This window comes from Cupressus sempervirens, chromosome 3 (assembly GCF_028749045.1).
Source record: "Cupressus sempervirens isolate cs-2001-9-10 chromosome 3, ASM2874904v1, whole genome shotgun sequence".
Taxonomy (NCBI): domain Eukaryota; kingdom Viridiplantae; phylum Streptophyta; class Pinopsida; order Cupressales; family Cupressaceae; genus Cupressus; species Cupressus sempervirens.
Window position 1 is genome coordinate 557754588 of NC_143120.1, and position 22666 is coordinate 557777253.

The window sequence follows — 22666 nt, forward strand, 5'->3', positions numbered from 1 at the left end:
GAATGGCCCAGATTGCCTAAAGAAGGAAAGAAATGATAATGGCCCCTGGGGCTAGAATAAAATAATAAAATACTTCGTAGATGTAACTATAGCTTTTCACAGTGATGATGTGTGGAGAAACATACAAAGACAGTGATGATAGAGAGGTTATGACAGAGGTATCAATATTTTAATATGAATATGAAAGGAGGATGAGCAAAGATTACAAACATTTACCCCTGATAGAGGAATATCAGTTCTACAAAGACAAGCACTCAATATTTAGGTAGCAGTGAAAAGGGGGAATAATAGAGGAATGAATATATATAGGAAAATACATGAAGTTTAAGGAAAACAAAATAAAGGGAGAGATTATGAGTATTAATGAAAGACAAGAGAAGGAATTAATTTCTTCTTAGGCTGTTGATGCATCAAATCGAACAGTGAACTTCTAGAGCAAATAGCTATTGAAAATTATAAACCTTCACCCTCTGGGTGTACCTTACGGCAGAGGATTATAATCAAACAAGAGGATACAGTTCAAAGCATCTGTTCTGCAGAGGAAGACACCCGTCTTCCATACTTCGTACAATCATCTCTCATGCACCCAACAGAGGGTTACAGATCAGCAGTACTATTGAATAAACATTTTCACAGGTTATCAAACTACCATGGAGAATTAGTTATAAGGAGAAAATGTTAATATAGAGAAGGGCAGAAGTTAACCATTCATTTGAATATTATACTGCATAAGCATCCGATGCAGCAGGGAGAGTTAGAAAATACAATTGACCAGTCTCCAACTGCGTAGGAACAAGACATGGTAAGGGATAAGAATACCATGGAGAGTTTGGAGATTGAAAGTGTTGTCTGAAGTTTGGAGAATGATTCATAATAACAATGTTGAGAAGAATTTGTTTATTGCAAGAATTGACATAAGTTGGTGCAGGGTTATGACTTCTTATATCTGAAAAGTCATAACTTATAAAGCTTAAGATATAAATATGACTTTGAGTCATGTGCAAAATGGTAGTAAGCAGATGCTAGAAAAAACTACAAATATGACTTTCACATACATGTAGGAAGGACTCACATCATGAAGGATGTCATTAGATATTTGCTCCAAAATAATGAGATAAGTATTTTTTATTATTATATCTTCAGTATTGTCCTTATCATTTTGTGGTCAGCATCTTATTTGTATTTTTATATGTACTACAAGAGCAATTTGCCTTGTTCTCTTTGTTTCTATATGTACTATCAGATTCAAAGGGAGTCTGACACTTCATCAAAGGTAATTTTAGACAAGGAGCTCAGAAGATTGATATCAGATTCAGAGGGAGTCAGACAATTTATCATAAGCAATCTTGGACAAAAAGATCAACAGATTGATATCTACTTAATGAGTTCTTCTTTGTGAAATTCCTTGGTTCCACCTTCTGTGCGAAGGCATGGTGGATGTCATGTGAGTTAAAACATAACTATGTTGATACTATAGTAAGATGACGATCTTACAATAATCTAACCTTCTATTATGATGTCTAAGAAGATCATGATAGATTATATCTTGCATGGTGAATTAATTTCCTAAAACAGACCATGAATATAATGCTACTATGTTAAGTATTATTGAGGATACGTGTACACAAATCTTATGAACATTTGAGTATTTTCCTATTTGGGGAATATCATGTGACTTGATATTCTGAGGCTAATTACCAAGCGTACTTGGTGAATATCATGCAACTTGATATTCTGAAGCAATTACTCTTGATATCATGAGATGATATCTAATGGTGAATATACTTTGATCAAGGATATTCTTAAACATGTCATTCTTGATATTACACTGAGGTAATATCATATCTTGTGTTTATCCTCCCTAGCTAAGAGGGAGTGTTGATGTTTTTATAGCTTCAGTTAGATAAATCCCATGAGACTAACCTGAAGATATACATATATATATATATATATATATATATATATATCTTTGAATCATTATTATATCAATCTCTCCTAGTTGTATTTTAGATATATATATTATATCTCACATAATAAAATGTTTATATGTATATATACATAAAAAAATTATTATATGAGATATAATATAATAATGATTTAAAGATATTATATATATTTCATTATAAGATAATAATGATTCAAAGATATTATATACATGTCATTATATTAATAATAATAATGAATAGACATATCCCATGAAGGGACATGTCCCTCCTTGCCTCATCCTCAATATAAATGCAAGAGAGATCGCTCCATTTGGAGAACACATAAAAACACAGACAGTGCCATTACATTTGCAGCGATCCCAAACTTCAGAATTTTGATTTGAGCAATATAAAATCATCATTAAGTCCACTAGAGGGATGGATAAAAATATATTTTGATAGTGACTCCAAGGGCAATCTAGGCCCCTCTAGTGTTGGTTTTGATGCTTGGTTTTTGATCATTTTGGAGGAGGAACCAATTTCGGGTTGGAAACCATTTTCGAATGGGTCATTCCAGATGTGGGGATTGTCCATGAGGGCATGGAAAATCCAAGTGTAGCAAATATTTACAAGTTGATTCCTATAACCCACTTGCCCATTGTTATGCATAAGAATGAACACAAAATGTAGGAGTTGTTCAAGTAGGAAGCTCTAAAGCTTTCCCTCTACCAACAGGAATTCTCAATGAGCTAGGCTCTGGTCGTTGTGGATAATGCGGCAACAAAAAAGAAGAAATGGTATCAAAGGGCAGAGAAGGCAATGGCCACAAAGCACGCTAAGGTAGGAGTGGGCATCGATGGGCCTGGGTAGTTTGTACTTGTCTCTGGCCTGGGCTTGAGCCCAATTTTGATCTTTCTAATAGTGGGGGTCCTTTTTGGATGTAATTTTGCCAATGGGGATGTTGATCTTTGGTGTTTCATCCAAGAGTGGCATGGGAGGCAGCATGGTGGCTTTTGTCTGCTTATTGCTGGTGGTTCTTTTTTGACATGTCTGATTGCAGTCTGGTTTTGGTCAACAAAGGGGTGGTGGTTTGAGTAATGCCGCTGTTGGTGTATAGTTGCAGGCCAAGCTTCTGAAGTAAATATATTTCTGTACATCTCAATTTTCAAATATAAATAAAATTCAATATTATTACTGATCCAAAAAAATATGTATTGTCATCATTAATCAATTTCTTGCAGTGTCATCTTTTTACACACAATGATCACATTTTCAATCACAATATGGTTGTTTTTAGTTTGGACTCAATTAATGCTTCATTTATGTTGCATTTGAAATAAGTCTTGTCGTCATTAAGTTTCCATTGTGATCACTAGCATAATATTAATGTCAAAAGAGGTATTATTTAGCATTGTAGGGGATACTTATGTTAAACTTCTTCGAAAAGATCTTTGAAGTGATTAGACTGTTACTGTGTTGGCACATTGCATTGGCATGTTAGATGTCCACTTTGTGATTTTATCATTATTTTGGGCTTCATAATGGTTACTGGTGTTTTGAACCTAGGGTTAATATTCATACTTTAGTTATATAATGCCTAGTGACATGAGTTGATGGTAAGCTGATGACCAAGGTTATGAACTTCAAAGTTGTCTTAAGTAATGTGATGATGGTAAATCCAGAAAATGATAATGTTTTGATTTGCAATGAAATGGGTGTTCAATTTTACACCAGAGTAGCATAAGACGGAGAAGATATCTCAAAAACACAAGAAAACCAGAGATACCCTGGGAAAACCCTCCTCGACGAAAAAACCCAACCACACCAAGAAATATCAGTTTATTGAATAATGAAGGAATCTGAATATTACAATCCTTTTAGACTGAAACTAAACTTTTTACTTTTTCAAATCATGAACACTTAATCACAAATACAGGACATATACTAAACAATAATGAATCTGCAATCTGAATGCTACACACTTAAGACTCTGATACCTTTGAACTGATAATATTCACAACAATATTAAAACACCAAAGGCTACAGCATCAACACTTGCAATCCGCACACAAAACGTAACAAAAGAATGTATATCAATGTGATACCAAACCCAATGCTACAAGATGTCTCTCTAGTTCTGAAAATGGTGACACTTCAAAGATTTGACTGACTGCACAGCCACATACACCAACAGTTACAAAAGATTCTTTGATTTCCAAAAGTTATGCAAGAATAAGGCTCTTCAATGTTGATTGCCGACATACAAGAATGCAAGACACTTTGATACTTGACTACTGTGGCACACAAACTGACGGCAGTTACAAAGAGTCACCTTTTGTATGCTGATGCTGAAGACTCTTCATAGTCTTCGGAGATTCTTAACAAGAGGCATGACTCTTCATATAGATAATCGTTCATCATTGAAGACTCTTTGCAGTCATAGTATACCTCATCATAAGGAAAGATTAGAGTTGACAGCAGTAGAGAATAGATAGCCAATATTTTTAGCTTGTGGTGACTGATCTGGAAAGTACTATATACCTACCATGTATCCTTGCCAGGGTTCAAGACCAAACCAAGCTCCAACTGGGGGTTTGGGAGCCGCAACCCCAAATACATCCGGGGGTGAAGCCCACGACTGTTGGGGGCTTGGGGGCGTAGCCTCCAAGAAAAAAAAAATTGGAGCCATTTTTCCAAGGGCCGACATGTTGTAATTATTCTAGCCCTAATTTGTAAGCAGCAAAATTCTTGTATAAAATGGCTTAGGGTTAGGGCTTTCAAAATGTATGATAGCTTCTTGCATCGATATTGAGCTGTTAGAGATTGCAGATTGTAATCAGGTTGTAATCACTAGATAATAAGAATATTGGACTCACTGATGGTGGATGTAGCCCAAGGATTGGGTGAACCAAGTTAAATCTTTGCGGCTTGTGTTCTCTTCTCTATGCTTTATTATTTTCTTTTATTGGATAAATTTGCATGTAATTGTTATTTCTGTCTCTCTAATCCTAACAAATATCACAGCTAGAATGCTGATGCAACCATCACAGGTGTTGATACTATCTTGTGCAACTACAATCACCAATAAAGGGTACTTAGATAGTTGAAAGTGATGATTTTTGTCACCTTTGGGAAGTAATGGAAAAGGCAACATTAATTAGGGCACCTATGTTTTAAATGACTTTGGCATTAATAAAAAATTTAGAGGAATAGGATGCAGTGTAGCTGCCAATTCCAATGCAGCAGCCACTCAAGCAGTTAGGCCAATTTTTAAAGGGCCATGTGCTCACTGCTTCCCCTCAAAAGTCACTTTAGGGTTTTTATACTGTTTAGCTTTCTTGGGTTTGTTTTAAAAGTGTAGCTGTGAATTCCAATGCAGCAGCCACTCAAGCAGTTAGGCCAATTTTTAAAGGGCCATGTGCTCATTGCTTCCCCTCAAAAGTCACTTTAGGGTTTTTATATTGTTTAGCTTTCTTGGGTTTGTTTCAAAATTTGTTCAGCTGCAACCATGCCATATTGAATTTTACTTTCAACTCACATACGATGTTCGTGGTGTGTTTTAAAAAATTGGAAGAACTCGAGATGTTGTTGAGTAGCTTGTAGCGATTCTCTAGTATTTTAATCACACATTTTGTCAATTTGATACAAATTGTATATATATGGATTGTGTTAATCAAATTATATATTGCGTAAATTTTTATGTTGAATGTGCATACTGCAGCTTGTTAGTATTACTTAATGATGGCATATGATGGTTTAAAAGGGGTGATATATTCATTGGTCGTCTTTCAATAAACTTGGGGACCAAAGTGTACATATTTTTTGCATCACTGCCCTTACATGTTTCGTTATTCCTATTATTTGTGTATAACTGGTTGGAGACAATCTTTTGGTAAGTCCACGTTAACCAAAGATTTTTATTTTTTTTTAACTTAAAGCAATCTTAAGAACTAATTTGTGTTGCCTACTGTATCACTTGTCTTTGACTTAGAACTAATTCGTGTTGTCTTTGTCTGAGGCCAATCTTGTACCTATGATAATTTCCATCTGCATTAAACAAAGATCTGTTTGCGGTTGAGTTCCAAAATGTTTTCAGATTCAGGTTCCCCATTCATTAAAGCCTGTCTGTTTATAAAGATCTTGTTCATGTGTACCCCTATCGCAATTATCTAGTATGTTTGCACAGAATTTACCCTCAAACACAAGAATGTTTAGAACAAGAAGCTAATTTTTCCTATAAGAACCTTTGTAATTTCATCTTTGATCATCGCAAGGTTGACATCGCACTCCATTTCAACTCATTTGTAAAAAAATGAAATAAAATATAATGGAGCACGTGTTTAACACAATTACTCAATATACTCCTATCTAATTTGATGGAACATGTAGTTCAAACTATACCAACGATTCGGATAACAGATGGTTTGGGGAAATAGACGAGGACATAGATGTGTTGTGCACATGCAGAAGAAACGTGTAGGGACAGGTTTGGACAGAGTAGAGTACGATAACTAGAACAAGCACTCTTATTAATTTGTGCACTTCGTGCTTGGCATAATAGTGAACTTTCCAGACGATAAGTACCAAGCCAGACAGAGAAAACCTCCAAACATAATGTGAATGTTTCACTCGGCGAAGGTACAGTTTGCAAAACTATGCGAAATGCCCTAATTTATCATAGCTATAATATACAGACAGCTAAGCGCCTGCTTACATGTGGCAAAATATTTAGGGGCTACCAATTTATATGAAAATTCAACTGTGTATTATCTTCAAGTTCCACACGGTGTACTCAAACATGCAATATAACCAACATGGAGAGGAACGCAAACTGAGGGTAGGTGATCAGGTCATAAGATGAGAGACCCTCCAGGAGTTGGACACTATAACTTTGAGAATTCGTTATTTCATGTATCGAACAACACTCACAGATAGCAGAAGGAAAGGCAAGCTACCTGCAATGCAATCAACTGCTCGCCTCGCTTCGCTGACCGCCTCTTCCCTTTACCTCTTCTCTGCAGGACTAAGGTTTACGCTCCCTTCAACCTTGACTCCCAACCATACACCCGTCTATCTTGGCTATCTTGGCTTTTATTTAAGGGGATAGGCTGGATTTTATAATTTGTTACTGGAACCCTTAAAATTTATTCCAACAATTGAATTGTTTTTTTTCCATATTTCTTTTTATTTGTTTCACCACATAAATTATAGAAATGTTTTTCCCTTTCTATGTCTTTTAGATTTATCATATCACATCTTAATTATTCCTCCCCTATACGCAGTCTTTCTAGATTGCATTTTTTTTAAGTTTTACAATGAAAGGTCGAGTTTAATGTAAGTCTCAGTTTTCACTACTAACTCTATTTTCCTTTACATTCAAGATTTTGATATCAGATCCATAGTTGTTTGGGGCATTATACTTTTTTTTGATAAGTAGTTATCATGCATTTGTTTATTTAAAATATACATCTAGCATATATTCCATATTCCTTATTGTTTATAATTTTGCTTGAATGTTTGTATATATTAGATCATAGATTTTGGAGGTCGAGACGATGTGTGGATCTGTAGTTTTTGATGTTTTGGGTAGGCACAATTTTTTATCCAAAGTGCTTAAGTGTGTGTGTATGATTTTCTAAACATGTTTGTCTGCTACAAAAGCTTTGGTTTGCTGCAACATGGTGCATAAGGTTTTGGGAATGTTAGAACTCTAAAATTGTGTTCTATGATATTCTCCTCTCCCACTTAAGATTTGGGTTCCCCCAAAGAATTACTAGCAGTTCTTTCAATCTTGAAAATTATAATATAACTACAAATAATTATATTTGAAATCAAAATTTTCACTGTTGCGTTGTGAAATTTCACTTTTTATTAGTGTTACCCCAATTCTAGGGTACATCAGGATGAGGGGATGTCGGAATGAGTTTTCGGGCCACAAGGAAAATGGGCCTCATTTTTTAGACAACTAGGGGATGGCAAGGGGATGGCGGCAAGGGGAGGACAAGGTAGGGAGAGGTGTTGTATGGTATACACGTATAACTTGAAATGCTAGTTATGAAATGATGTTTTAGTAGAACATAGCAAAATTGCAACATGAGCTAAAACTATTGAACATTGAACATAGTAAGATATTACATACCCAATTGTAACATTCAAAAATCAAAAATCAAATAGACATTCAATTACCCATCCCAACGGCAACATGGTTGCGGAATAGTGGAGGTTGAGGTACTTGGGTACTCAAGCACCCAGTGCAGGGACATCTCGAGGATGGGTACTTTGAGGTTTAGGAAGGGGTGCGAGTCCTCGTGTTATACTATTTTTTATGCTCAAATGAAATTACAATGCTCCAAATTTACAAATAATTTAAGTCTCCAATCTGAAGTAAAAAAATAAAATGAAATTCATCTACAAAACTTTCCATCTTAATTATATTTTTATTATTATCTATTTTTGATATATATATATATATATATGTATACATGTATATAATGTATATATACATGTGTATAATGTATATATACATGTGTATATATACATGTATATATGTACATGTGTATATATATATACATGTACATGTACGTACATGTACATGTATGTATACATGTACATGTACATATATACATGTACATGTATATATATGTATATATACATACATGTACATGTATATATATACATGTACATACATGTACATGTACATGTATACATACATGTACATGTACATGTATACATACATGTACATGTATGTACATGTATATATATACATGTATATATATACATTATATATATACATGTTACGTGTGTATATATATATATATAAACATGTATATATACATGTATATATATACACGTATATATATACATATGTATACATGTATATATATAATGTATGTATATATACATTATATATATACATTTATAATATATATAATGTATATATATATATATATATATATATATATACATATATATATATATATATATATATATATACATATATATATATATATATATATACATATATATATATAACATGTCTTTTGATTTCTTCATTACATTTTTTTGTTAATCTGTAATAATAATATTATTTTATGATATCCATGAATGTGATCTCTTACTTTGAATATATGTTATATAAAATAATAAAATTATTTAAAAGTAATTAAAATTTATAAATTAGGTTTTTTATGATTAAAAATATATAAAATAAAAAATTCTTCTATTTTTTTATTTTTTAATAGTATAAATAGAAAATGTTTGTATTTATTAATTACAATAAATATTAGTTAAATTATATCTTTCAATAAAATTAATAAAAAGCTATATAATTTCAATAGATGTGTTGACAAGAAAATTAAAAACTTCTATAAATGAAAGGATTTGAAAGATATTTCTTTTTATGGATTAATAGTATGAGTGCATAATCAAGAGTTTATCAAATATTATGTGTTTGGTTTCATCTTACTTATAGTATTTGTAATGAAAATAGTTATTTCCAACTTATATAATGATAAGATTTCATTATAGTATTTATAATGAAAAATAGTTATTTTCAACTTATATAATGATAAGATTTTATTGTTGGAATGAGTCTTTGATTAGATAATAGATATTTAAAATTTAAAATATATATTTTTTATATAGAATTTTGTATTAATTATTTTTCTGCAGTATGCCTTCAGATTATATGATTATAAACAGATGTTAAAGATTGCCTCATGTAAAAAAAAAGTCTCTTTTTAAGAGGGAAGAAGGAAAAACAAATTTCACTTATCTCATGGACTTTTAAGTTTTGTGTCCTTACTCTGGCTCAACTATTTTTTTTAGATTTATATAACATATTTTTCTCAAAAAAATTATTGTCACAAAGAGCCCACTAGGGATCAAGTCTTGCTGAGTGTAAGGCCCCTGACATCTAAAAGGGATGAGGTCAAGATCATGCCTCAACAAAATTTGGCAGAATGGATACCCCTTAGTCCTTGGTTCTTAACCAAAGAGGCTAGGCAAAAAAAGTTGAACCTCCGTCAAAAATTTTTTTTGTCTTCCTTCACAAGATTGAATGTAAATATGTGTTTTATTTATCATTATTTTTCTATCAATAATTTGACAATCAGCTTAGCGTTGCATGTACAAAAGCATGCAACTTCTAGTCATATTTGATTTTACTTTTTATAGTTATATTTTTTTACCATATTAAGATAAAAGATGTCTTCTAAAAATTTTAAATATTGTTTTAAATTTTTAATTATTGTTATTATTGTATTTAGGTACTATTGTTGAGTAAGAATTATAAATTATATTTCTAATTCTTTTAATTATAAATTATATTTCTAAAATCTAAATCAATTTAAAAAATCAAAAGTTTAATATATAACAACATAATCTAAACATAATATAATGTGGAGCAAGTAACTATTTTTTAAATAAACAAGAAAAGAAAAACAATAGTTAAAAGTGAACATTTAAAATATAATCTTATGTGAACAAATTAGATTATTAATAATTCTTAATTTAAATAACATAATATTTACTAAAATCTTTTGAATAGATTAATAAATATTTTTTATTAAAATAAATTTATCAAATATCATTTTAAAAAACCATCAAAAAATCCATTATGAAAAATTAATAAGAGAAATACAAAAATATAATATGTCTAAATAAATTATAGAAATTTTTAAAAAAATTGAAGAAAAAATTAAACTAATATTAAAATAATTTAAAAACTAAAATCTAAATCAATTTTAAAAATCAAAAGTTAAATGAATAGATCACAACTAATAAATAGAAAAAGAAAAACAATATTTAGAAGTGGAGATAAAACTAATAAATATCAAAACAAAAGTTAAAAGTGGAGGGAGATTTTTAAAATGGTTGATAAATAATTAACAGGAAGGATTTTCAATTTTCTAGCCAAACTGACAACTTTCCCGACCAACTTGCAAATTTTTCGTCAAAAATTTAATTTCTAGGAGCAAAGTTCCCACAAATAGCCTATCGGCTAAAATATTTAATAATTTATCAATTTTAATAGACTAAGTAGAACTAAATTATAAAATACATGTACTTTAATTTTATTTTATTTTTTAAAAAATGTCAATTTATATTTTTAAACTAATCTTATTTCTTATGAAGAATTTTAAAGATCATTTATCAAATTTATTATTATTCATTATTATCTACATATTTATCAAATATTACACATTCTTCAATTTCTAGTCATATTACAATCTTAAAATATATTAGATTTTATAAGGTTGACATTTCATATTTTTATTATGATATAATATAATAGTTTATTATCTTATGACTTTATTATAAAGTATAAATTGATTTAGAATATTTTTAAACATAAAAGTTAATTAGTTTTTAGTTTTAAACAATATTTTCAATTTATAGAATAGTTTCTAAATGTGACAATAATTTACAATTAGTCATAGATTATCTTAATAAATAGATATATGTGAATTTTATCTATTTTTCAATGAATAAATTCACAAATTTCCTCATAAAATATTTATTAAATAAATTTTAAAAATATATAATTATGTTGTCAAAAAACTAATCTATTTTTAAAATTAGAAAGTGTTCCATCTAATTATCTATTTAATGTAATTTGTTATTATCTTCATATGAACGTGTTTTCATCTTTCATTTGATTTTTTCAAAATTTCTTTTCATCTTTTCATTTTGTCATATTAAATCTTTATGTATGTTGTCATAACAAGCTCATTCATTATATGTTTCTATTATTTTATGTGCTTTATTTATTTCTACTTAATTTATAGTATTATCTCTTCAGTGAATTTTTTTCATCATATTTCTATCCTTTTAATTTTTCAAAAATCTATAAATACCTTGTCCTCGCTTATTTTTCACCTATTTCATTCAGGTTGTCATATCATGCTTGCTTAGTGTATATTTCTATTATTTTGTATGTTTTATTTCTTTTTACTTAAATTACAGTATTTTCTTCTTAGGAACTTAAGTTATCTTTTAATCATTTTTCCATCTTTCATTTGATTTTTCTAAAAATATATTGCCTTGTCCTAGCTTCATTTTCACATATAAGGTTTTTATGAGATGAGCTTCATTGGGGCAGAGATGCTTATATAAATTGAATTGATCGTAGACTCCATGAAGCAATACCCCAAAATCAATATATCTTTGCTTCAAGGACATTAGTATCATACTTGTAGGCGACTTCGCACAACTACCGCCTATGATGGACAAACATATGTATGCATATCATACAATTGCAAAAAATTGTGGCACAAATTTAATATAGTTATAACATTGCAAAAATATATATAGACAAAAAGGTGGTAATCAAATGCAAGTACAATTTTGAGAAACCTTACAAAATATGTGCAATGAAGAACCAAAACAACTAGATTGGGAATTATTAATGACAGGAAACAAACACGAACCTATCAAAAACTAAACAAGAAGATCTTGACCCATCCATTCACTTATTCCCAACAAATGAACTTGTAAATACACACTAAAAAAAGGTTGCAACAACTAAAGGCACCTGTTGCACTAATCCTTGCAGTAAAAACACAATGCACATTAGGTAATATTGAATGCTGAGAAACTACCCCAAAAAGTATTACTAAGAAAATCGCAACATGTAATGTTAATGACAAACATATGGATCTAGGCTAGCCTTGTAAATGGGTCACTTAGAGAACTCAAAGATATTGTCTACTACACATTATCAGAACTACCATAATTACCAACATATATACTATAACATTTGACAACTATAATGGTCCACCATGGGTTGAAAAAATCCCAAAAATAATACCAATACAACCTATAACATGAGAGAATTGTAGGAAAAATCCTCTATGAATGACATGGGCTATCACTATAAACAAATTATAAGGCTTCACACTCAAGAAGGCAACAATTGATATTAATAATGTCGATCGCCAAGGCCTCACCTTTATTATAGTATCTCTAGTAAAAAATATACAAGGGCTATGGATAAAATCACCATTCTCTTTTAATTGCCATTCCAAAATGAAAAATAATCCATACAACATTATATGGAAAAAGAAGAGGCTTGTCTACAAATGCTCTCAAAATAGCAAGGAAAGGTACAACCAACAATATCTACATTATTCACACTAATAAAATCATAATCGATACTTAATATACCTATTATGAGCACTACAATTTGACAAATACTACATTTTACTATCTACAAATCTACTCTCAAACAAGAATAATTGGGAATGATGAAGATTTACATACCTCCTCCCCCATAACAAAGGTTCATTTTCTTTAATGCTTCTAAAAATTGAATTACTCGTTTTTCAATTTCAAATTTAATGTAGGAGATAATTTACCAAGCTTACTAAGTCTTAAGAAATAAAGAAATGGCTTACATAACAAAGGGAATATGAAAAAGTTAAAGAACCTTGATTGCTATTAATTTATTGTCTTTTAATATGGCCACTATAACATCTTTAATTCATTCTAAAGGTGATTAGCTCATAAACAATATGGGTAAAGTCAAATGACAAAGAACAATTGTGTCATCTATCTAAGCAGAATCGTGTATATCAACTTCAGATAGAACCATCACACTATTATCAACAAAAATTCAAATTAGTAAATGGCCAAAACAACACATCTACAAAGTAAAAAATCTCTCCTACAATTACCATACAAAAAAGGCAAGCCATTTATGCAAAATTAGTTCAACAAAATTCAATGTGAAAATAAGTTCATCTTGAATTCATATATCATTGTCGGTTAAGTAAACAGATTATCAAATCATGGTTGCATGTTGAGTTGAGTTATTAAATGGTTTTGAAGATTATTAATTTCAAAATATTCAAAAGGTCTAAAGTTTGCAAAAAAACAAGAAAAGAATACATGTACAAAAGATATTTGTATTTCATTAAAGAAAAGTACATATTGTTTGTTCCATACGAGTTGTGGTAATTATTCAAAAACAAACAAGTTCTATTTCAACTTTAGATTATTTTCAATACATTCTCAAGAAAGTACAAAATCTACATATGAGCAATGTACATTGATCATTCAACAAAGAGCAAAAAACATTGAAAGATATCAATGGTTTCGTCATTGCCTGGTAGGGAGGCAACCATTTTGAATTTGATGAAGTACCTGGGTTCTCGCATCCTTGTTGCAACCTATATAGAAAACAAGAATGACGTCAGTCACATGAAATGACTGAGCTTAGGAAACAAAGACATATCAATCAATGTTATCTATTTTGGTTGAACAAAAGCAACATACATCAAACATACACATGAAGGAAAGAAGGAAATAGAAAATTGGTTTTATACTAAATGTTTTTTGCTTCATGTGCATATTCAAGTATGAAGACCAAGTAGGTTGTTGAAGGGACACACACACACATATAGGTGTGAAACTTTCCAACTGACATAGAGGCAAATATTGATTAAGGAGGTTGTAGAGGGGGCATGCATACACTATAGGTATGAGACCTTCAAGCTAAATTAATGGAGCTGTAGAATAATGGTTGTTGAAGGGACATGACAATTTGTTATGAAACCTTTCAGGTCAATTAAAATTACTACATGAATTTTATATTGCTACATGATATTTATATTTCTATAAGAACAATTCTACAGGAACTTATCGTATTCGTATATGCATTACAACCTGCTACACAAAGAGATTGTCTTAGCATAATGCTATAGGAGGAGCTATTATTGAAATTTTAATAACATGAAGAGGTACTAAAATATTATAGTCATAAGTATTGCGAGAATGAATAAATGCATATAAAACTACAAATGCCATTGAAAGCTATACTGAATATTTCAAATAGAATAAGGAAAGGTTATAGTTGAGATATACCAAAGCAGGTGAAAATAGTAGCAAAGAGAACCTAAGATATGCAATTGATAAACATTGATCAATTACATCAGCATTTAACAATGGGCATCTATAAGACTATGTCCATGGAAACAATAAGGTATATAAAAAATTCATTCTAACTATTGCAATCAATGACATTTTCAGCAAGAATGGTGCATCATAAGAAACTGATTAGAATAATGATCAACACTTACATATTGTAATAAAGGAAGGAAAATGTGATAAATGAAATTACTTTAAGCGGTGTTATTTTCATTTAAAGAGGTATGTGTTTACAACTCATGGTAGCCAAATGATGTCACAATGGTAATAACAAAATATGCAATAATTATTTTGTAACAACGGGTTGAATTTCCTTTAATAAAGCTACATTTGTGTTACCCTGCTTTTAGTACCAACATTCTAAACTTTCAAGTCAACTCCCTAAAGTAAATTTTGGTTGGTTTTTAATTGCTAATAATAGTTTATGAGCTATGACTTGTGAAGAAGATAGAGTTGTAAAGATATGTTGAATTTGAACCATTAAATTCATAACCTCAAATTCTACTTCATATTCAAGATCGGGTTTGTTGAAGACTGAATTGTCAATATATTCCAAGCTGCAACATACCCGTATTAAGTTGAACTCAAACTTGAACCAAAGGTTTCAACTTCAACTTCAACTTCAAGTTCAAGTTAAATCTTTAGTCTACAAAATTAAAGTTCAGAGCTCAACTTATTAGTACAGATGTGTAGTCTGATTTTCCAAACATAAATCTATGTTCTCAGAATTAGACTTTCATGTTAAGGTTCAATGCAGATTCAGGAGCCTGTTGACTCAAAGTTCATCACTACTCAGATCCAGATTCAGGTTTAGACACCCGGACTAGTTGAAAAGCCAAATTATCAAAGGGGGCCATATTGTTTCCAAATTGATGATTGGTAAGGCCAAGATTCCAAGTTTAAATTTGATAATATATCTTCTTGGTAGGTTATAATGTGAGACTATATCATATACTTGAAGCATTAAGGGCCCGTTTGGCGAGCAAAATAGGAATACTTATTCTGGTCTTGTTATTCTGGGAATACAAAAATGGAATACGTATTCCTATTTGTTGTTTGGGTCACCTAGAATTTGATAGGGAATATGGAATAGGTATTCCTATTCTCTGTTTGGTTGTGCAAAAGCGGAATTGAAATAAGATTTTTTAAATTGTTATTTAATATTTTTTTCATTATACATTTGAATGAGTTAGATTACTTTTACAGATTTTTTATTTTTATGTTTTTCAATTTTCAAATTTAAGTCTCAAACATAGCTCTCCAACATTAAAACTTAATGGCCTTATCATTTGTGCACAACCTATAATATAATAAATATTATTAAGCTAATTAATAAATTGTTTAAATAATTTTTTAAAAGATCATTATGTCATAACTTTAGTAAGTAAGATTCAAGATTCATAGATCATTATGTCATAATTCTTCTATTAAAAAAATATTTTTAAAAACAACATTTTTCCAATAAATTCAACATGAAACCTTTTTGTTCCTTATGAAAAATAAATTCCTCCATTAAATTCTTTTTAATAAAAAATCATTCTCTCCAATGTAACAAATTCTTAATCAAAACTCAACTCTCCAAAATAAGGAAACATGAAGAAACAAGTTAAAATATGGAATAAATAAAAATTAATTATTCAATCAATTGAAATAGTAATGAAACTACTATAATTTATTCATCATTTTAATAGAATCAGTCACCACAATACGATTAAAAACAAGTTCCAAACAACAAAATAGTCAAATTGTTATTAAATATGTCCACCATTTCTATTCAAAATCATAAAATAATTTACAATAGTTGCTTTGGCTTTTAATTGCATTTACGCATATGGTCCCAAAAGACTAGTACAATTGAAACAATTATAACTCCCAACATGCCTCGAAGAAACATGTTTTCACTCTCTCAAAGCCTACACAACTTGCAATCAGTACTTCCATGTGCTAGAGATTTAGCTTCGACAGATGTTGGGGGGACCTGATCTACCCACTGAAAAAAATTACAACCACCATCCCCCTGCAATACGAACTCTAAATTAGTAGTGTCCAAAACAATTATTGGTAAAAAAATGTAAGTTCATACAACAAAAATTAGTAATAACCTTTCTTGCATTTGGACAAGAATAGAATTTACGCCCTAGGTTATCCTTTGTATGCGAGGTCTTCACTACTGCATGGCCAGTGCCACACTCACACATTGGCAAATTTAAATCCATCAAAGTTGTATAAAATATGAACACATTCAACTTGGAGTGCATAAAAGAAGAAAATAATATACTATTTAAAATTATAAATATAATACCATATAAATTTGAAATTTTAACTTAAAACCTGATCCAGGCTGATTGTTCTTTTTCATATCTTAAAAAGTAGTAACGTAACACATCAATCTTCTCCCTGGAGATGTGAAATTGAGCAACACAGTGATTATCTAAATCAAAATGCAATCAATACTTTTGACATATGTACCATTATGAACCGTACTCAAATAATTAGAGTAAGGATAATACAGCAACATACAATTTTATTATGATTGGTTTGGATCTAACAATATGTAACTTTTCATATATGAGCAATTGGCATATTCTTAATCACATGAACCATATCGAGAACAAGAAACAATGCAATGTGTAAGTAAAGAAATGAACATGCATTCCCTTTAAATTTAATCCAATGTCAGGCAGTTTATATTTATCCAAAATACATGTGACATCAACACCGTTCAGGAATTACATCTGCTAATTCTTCATTCAACCTGGTGACAAGCTACATTGGGTTTGACCTCCGGTAGTATCTTTGGAGAAGAACCCATGGCAGAAAATATTCACACAATTAGATCTACGAAACAATGTAATACAATTTGATATACATTTCTTTCTAAGCAAATGATTTGATTTAAGAAAAGTCTCACAAGATACAAAAGAAATTTCTTTACAAAATAGATTATTTGAGATTCAACAGGTTTTTCAGAAGCTAAACCTAGAGAAATGAGGAGTAGGAAGACTTGAGAATGATACCTAACACATCATGGAACTAATTTTTATTCTATCTCTATTTTTTGGCCAACACTATACTTCAATTCCAATGCTCTCACATGGAAGATTTCCTATCTAGATAACACCAGATCTTCAGCTACTGAAACATCTCTAAAATGCTCACAATACAAAATCTTGAAAGACAAAATGAGGCTACTAAAGTTGAGACATACGCTTACCAATATTATTTTTCCTCAATAGAAACCACATTAAAAACCAAAGGAAAGATAATCAAGAAACAGAAAGAAGTTGCTTGTTCAATGCATTGATATATATTCATTCATTGTAATGGCATTTCGAACATACTTGAGAGGAGATATCCAATAACCCCATATACACCAGGGCCTAATGTCCTCTGCAAACATAAGATCCACAAGGAATGTTAAATTATTTCAAGTCAGGATTACTAGAATCTATTTTACCCAGATGGTATAGTAGGTAAGAATGACCTAGATGGAAGACTGTAACAGTGAGAGGGGAACTCTCATGATCCATGTAGGGAGTGAATAAGCCCTAGTAGGATACAGTTCTCAATGTCTTTGCTTTAGAACATAGGAAGGTGAGTCATTGTGATAGAGAGCTCCATAAATAAATTAATCCAAAATTTGAGACACAGAATTGTAATAGCTCATACATTGAGGAATAAATTTAGTTCTAAGAAACAAAAAAGATAGTCACAGGTCCATTGTTGGTCGTAGTAACATTAAAATTGAAGCTTCCTGTAATCGATTTGTGGCTAGTTGAGAAGCTTGAGCAAGGATTTATTTAGGGTATACAAATAAAGGTTGCATTCAAACAATGATTGTTATATCTTGTAGCGTGGAGTACTCCACCTTCTCTTTTGTGTATGTTTATGCTATTAGATGATTTTTGTCAAGGTCTATTTTGGAGCCATTCATCTTTGTGGGCATAAGAAAATGGTAAAGATAGATGGATGTATTCAATGATCTTGGAGGTGGTTATGAACTTTGAGGAAGGATGTGAAATGGCTGGTAGCTCCAGTATAGGGGGTCTTCATTTCTGATTGTCATTCCTAATTTTTTCACATTTGGGTTTCAGTCTTGGTGGTTGTGATTTCCTATACCAAGGCTCTTGGAGAAAGAGCTTACTGTTATATACTCCTGCTCATGCACAAAGTTGCTAAGCAAATATTGTAGTACATCTCATCGATCTAATGCTAATAAGTGTTTCTGAGTGCTACTAAACCATTGTTTGGAGTATGAAAGTGATTTAGTTACCATTGTTATCAATTCGTTTGACTTCTGCAATTCTGAGCACAACATTGTCATTGTCGATTCATAGTTATAAAGTATAACAACTGATCAATGCTACTGAATATAGTAAATTCTTCAACAGTTTAGTCTATGCATTAAAAAATAAATATTACAGATTTACAGAAGGTCAACAATATGTATGTAATTTTTTGAGATCTATCTTTGAATGCTTTTTGTATCCATTAGAATACATTGGCATCGACATATAAATATTAAAGGATCAACATCAGCATCAACATTTAATCCTAAAAGCAATATCTGAATATCATCAACACAATAATAATCATTAATAATAATAAACCATTGTATAAACAATAATAATAAACTTCAGTGATGAGAAACTAGAGTTATATAGATCAAATAGTTCAATACAAAAGATGACAACATCTTTCAGCTTGAAAGAAAAAAATTGATAGTTAAAATATTTGTTTCTAATATAAGACCATTACAATCCTCCAAATTTATATCTACTATAATCTTCCCTCGCTAAGTCATCCATCTCTAAGAACCAAATAGCTCTTGTTGGTTCTTGCATAAAAGTATCCGATGCAATAGTCATAGTCTCTCAACTGAGTCCAAGGATGGCTTTCAAGGTAGCAAACAAATTTGTCGCCTCTTTCTTAGTATCCTCTTTATCAAATTTGATGGTGTGTGACTTATTGATTCCCTCTCATACTTCATGGATGCTTTCAGATGTTATGTCCAAAGAAGTGGCCATGCTTGCCTTCTTCCTCTTTGGCCTCCTTGTCGTTGGTGTGGAATCATTGTTTCTAGTGGATGTAGTGGACTGATTTGACTGAAGGTAATCTTCATTTAAATCATCAGCAACATTCAGAGGCATATTAAAATCCTCATCATCACCCAGATCAACAGCCTCATCCAAGAGGTTACCATCGTCAACATCTTGAGCCATTGCAGCTACATTTCCTTCCACCATGTCATTTCCCACAATGACTACTAGATCATTAAAATAGGTGAATGGCTACCTCCTATACACTTTTGCAATCCTGAATTCATTTCTCTACACATTGGAAAAATTAAATAATTAGATTTTTTTTCTAATTAGAACAAGACATGACTTTGAAGAGGACATTACCTTCAAAAGTTCATCCCACACATTGTCATCAACATCCATGCACTGTGTTGTCTCATTCCAAGCAAAACCACTGGTATTTCGTAGCTCTTTCATTACTCTATACACTGACTTCCACATTTTCAACTTATTTTTTAAGTTATCTCTTCCAAGATTCAACTTTAAATATTCATTAAATCTCCTCTCTATTGCTATCCACGCTTTTTTCCTAAAACCTCCTTCACCTTTCCTTCCTAGAGTAACTTGCTCAAGGAGCAAGTCAAGAAGCTTCCTCTCCATCTCTCTCGTCCATACCACTTTTGGACTTCTAGAAGAACAACCAATAGGGGTAGTAATGGGAGTAGAAATAGGGGTGGCAATGGGGTAGAAATAGGGGTGGTAATGGGGGGCATACGAACATCCTCATGTATGCTTGTCAATAGATTAGTGAAAGACATTTTCACCTTCGAGAAAAGCAGTTGTTATATTGCTGCAAAACTTGCAATAAGTTACGAGTTGTTAGTAATAATGAGTTGTTAGAGTGTGTGGAGAGCCATTGACATAATATATAGATGAACCATGAAAAATGTGATTCAAAATTCATAAATCATAGTTTTAAATCATAATTAATGCATAAATTTAATCATAAATTAAAGCATAACAATAATTGTGATTCACAATTCACAAATCACAGTTTTAAATCACTCAATCGACTATTTGAAAGCATAACAACAATTCTGATTTGCAACTCATAAATCACAGTTTTAAATCACTAACTCAACAGTTTAGTGCATAATAATAATTCTAATTCGCAACTCATAAATCATAGTTTTAAATCACTCAATCAATGATTTAGTGCATAACAATAATTCTGATTTGTAATTCATAAATCACAATTTTAAATCACTCAATTAGCAATATGAAAGCGTAACAATAGTTTTGATTTTTAATCGAAGTATTGTAGCTATTCAAAAGTGAGGAAAAAAGTGTAAATGCTAGTAAAAAGCACAGGAGTAAAAACAACTACTATTGAGATGTATAGTCTTCCCACATCCTTTTTTTTATTTCATCTAAAAAATTTCCCCAATCATCTCTATCTCATTGAGTCATCCCATAAGTTTCAAGAATTGGCACGTTTATCCCATCATGATCATCATCCTCTTCAATTTCCATATCCTATGGAACACCATCCTCTATCGTAATGAAATTGTGCAGTATGCAACATGCTAACATGATCTTTGTTTGACTCATGATACTGTAGGATGTCGCATGCCTCAAGATAGGAAAATGTTGCTTCAAAATACCAAATGTGTGCTCAATCACATTCCTAAGAGAGGAGTGTCAGTGGCTAAATAGCTCAGGAGCACTATTAATTGGGTTTGCTCTGGAAAACTCTTTGAGGTGGTACCACATACACTAATAAGGCGCAAGAAATCCAGGAACATTTGGATAGTCGGCATCAACTAAATAGAATTTTCCTATAAAAAGGAAAAGGTATATAGATTGGAAATAGCATAAAAACTATGGTTGACAATAATGAATATATAATCATTAAAATAATGATTTAAATATACCTAGGGGGACTAGTAGTGGATTTACTCTTGTCAGAGCTGAAGCAAGAACATGGCTATCTATAGTTGAGCCTTCCCAACCAGTAAGAACATATTGAAACTTGTAGTCAAATGAATAGAAAACCATTACATTTTGTGATAGGTTGCCTTTTCTATCACGATATTTTGGTTGGTTGTCGACATCAATGGTAACTGGTATATGGGTTCCATTGATTGCTCCAATATAGTCCTAGTGTAAGAAATATTATTGTAAAATATGTAGCAATAGACTCAAGCAAAAAAATACATGACAATATGAGATTTACCTTGAAGTATGGATCAAAATGGTCCTTCAAAATAATTTCTAGAGGAGTGTTTGGAGAAGGGGGCAAAAAGTAACTGGTATGGAGTGATATTCAAGACCTTGTGGAAGTGGTGACTCACTGTCTCTCCCGAGTGACCAAAGTTATGGCCAATCTTATGATTCCTTAGATTGTGGCCAAGAGTATGTAGGAACATAACTAGTTGTTCTTCCAATTTCATGTTTATCGTATCTTTAATGTTCCCTTTCTCTCTTAGAATATTGGCAAGTTTGAAGAATGCTCCTCTAGTCATGCGTATTTGGTCATGGCAATCTGTCTCAATAGATAATATGTTTATAAAAAGGACAAGCAACCCTTCTTCTCTTGCGCCTTTGTCTTCTAGCATCTTCTGATGTTGCTACTATGAATACTGCTTAGACTACAAGCAAAATAGAGAGTATACGCAAGAGTGTGATCTTCTTAACAATGCTTCCGTAAACTTGTACATTAGTAGTAGGATCCATCGAATGCCCTATAACATAATAATGAAGTTAGTATGATCCATATACCTTTCTTATACA

At 31.2% G+C, this 22666-nt stretch overlaps 1 protein-coding gene across 2 annotated transcripts in view; it reads right to left on the reverse strand.

Moving 5' to 3' along the window:
- Positions 1-7038, reverse strand: part of LOC149567641 (uncharacterized) — a 68699-nt gene extending 61661 nt beyond the window's left edge. For both annotated transcript variants that reach the window (XM_089820895.1, XM_089820894.1), the window contains exon 1: positions 6881-7038. The gene's annotated coding sequence lies outside the window, so the exon portion shown is untranslated. The remainder of the gene's footprint in view (positions 1-6880) is intronic.
- Between the last annotated feature and the right edge of the window lie 15628 nt (positions 7039-22666).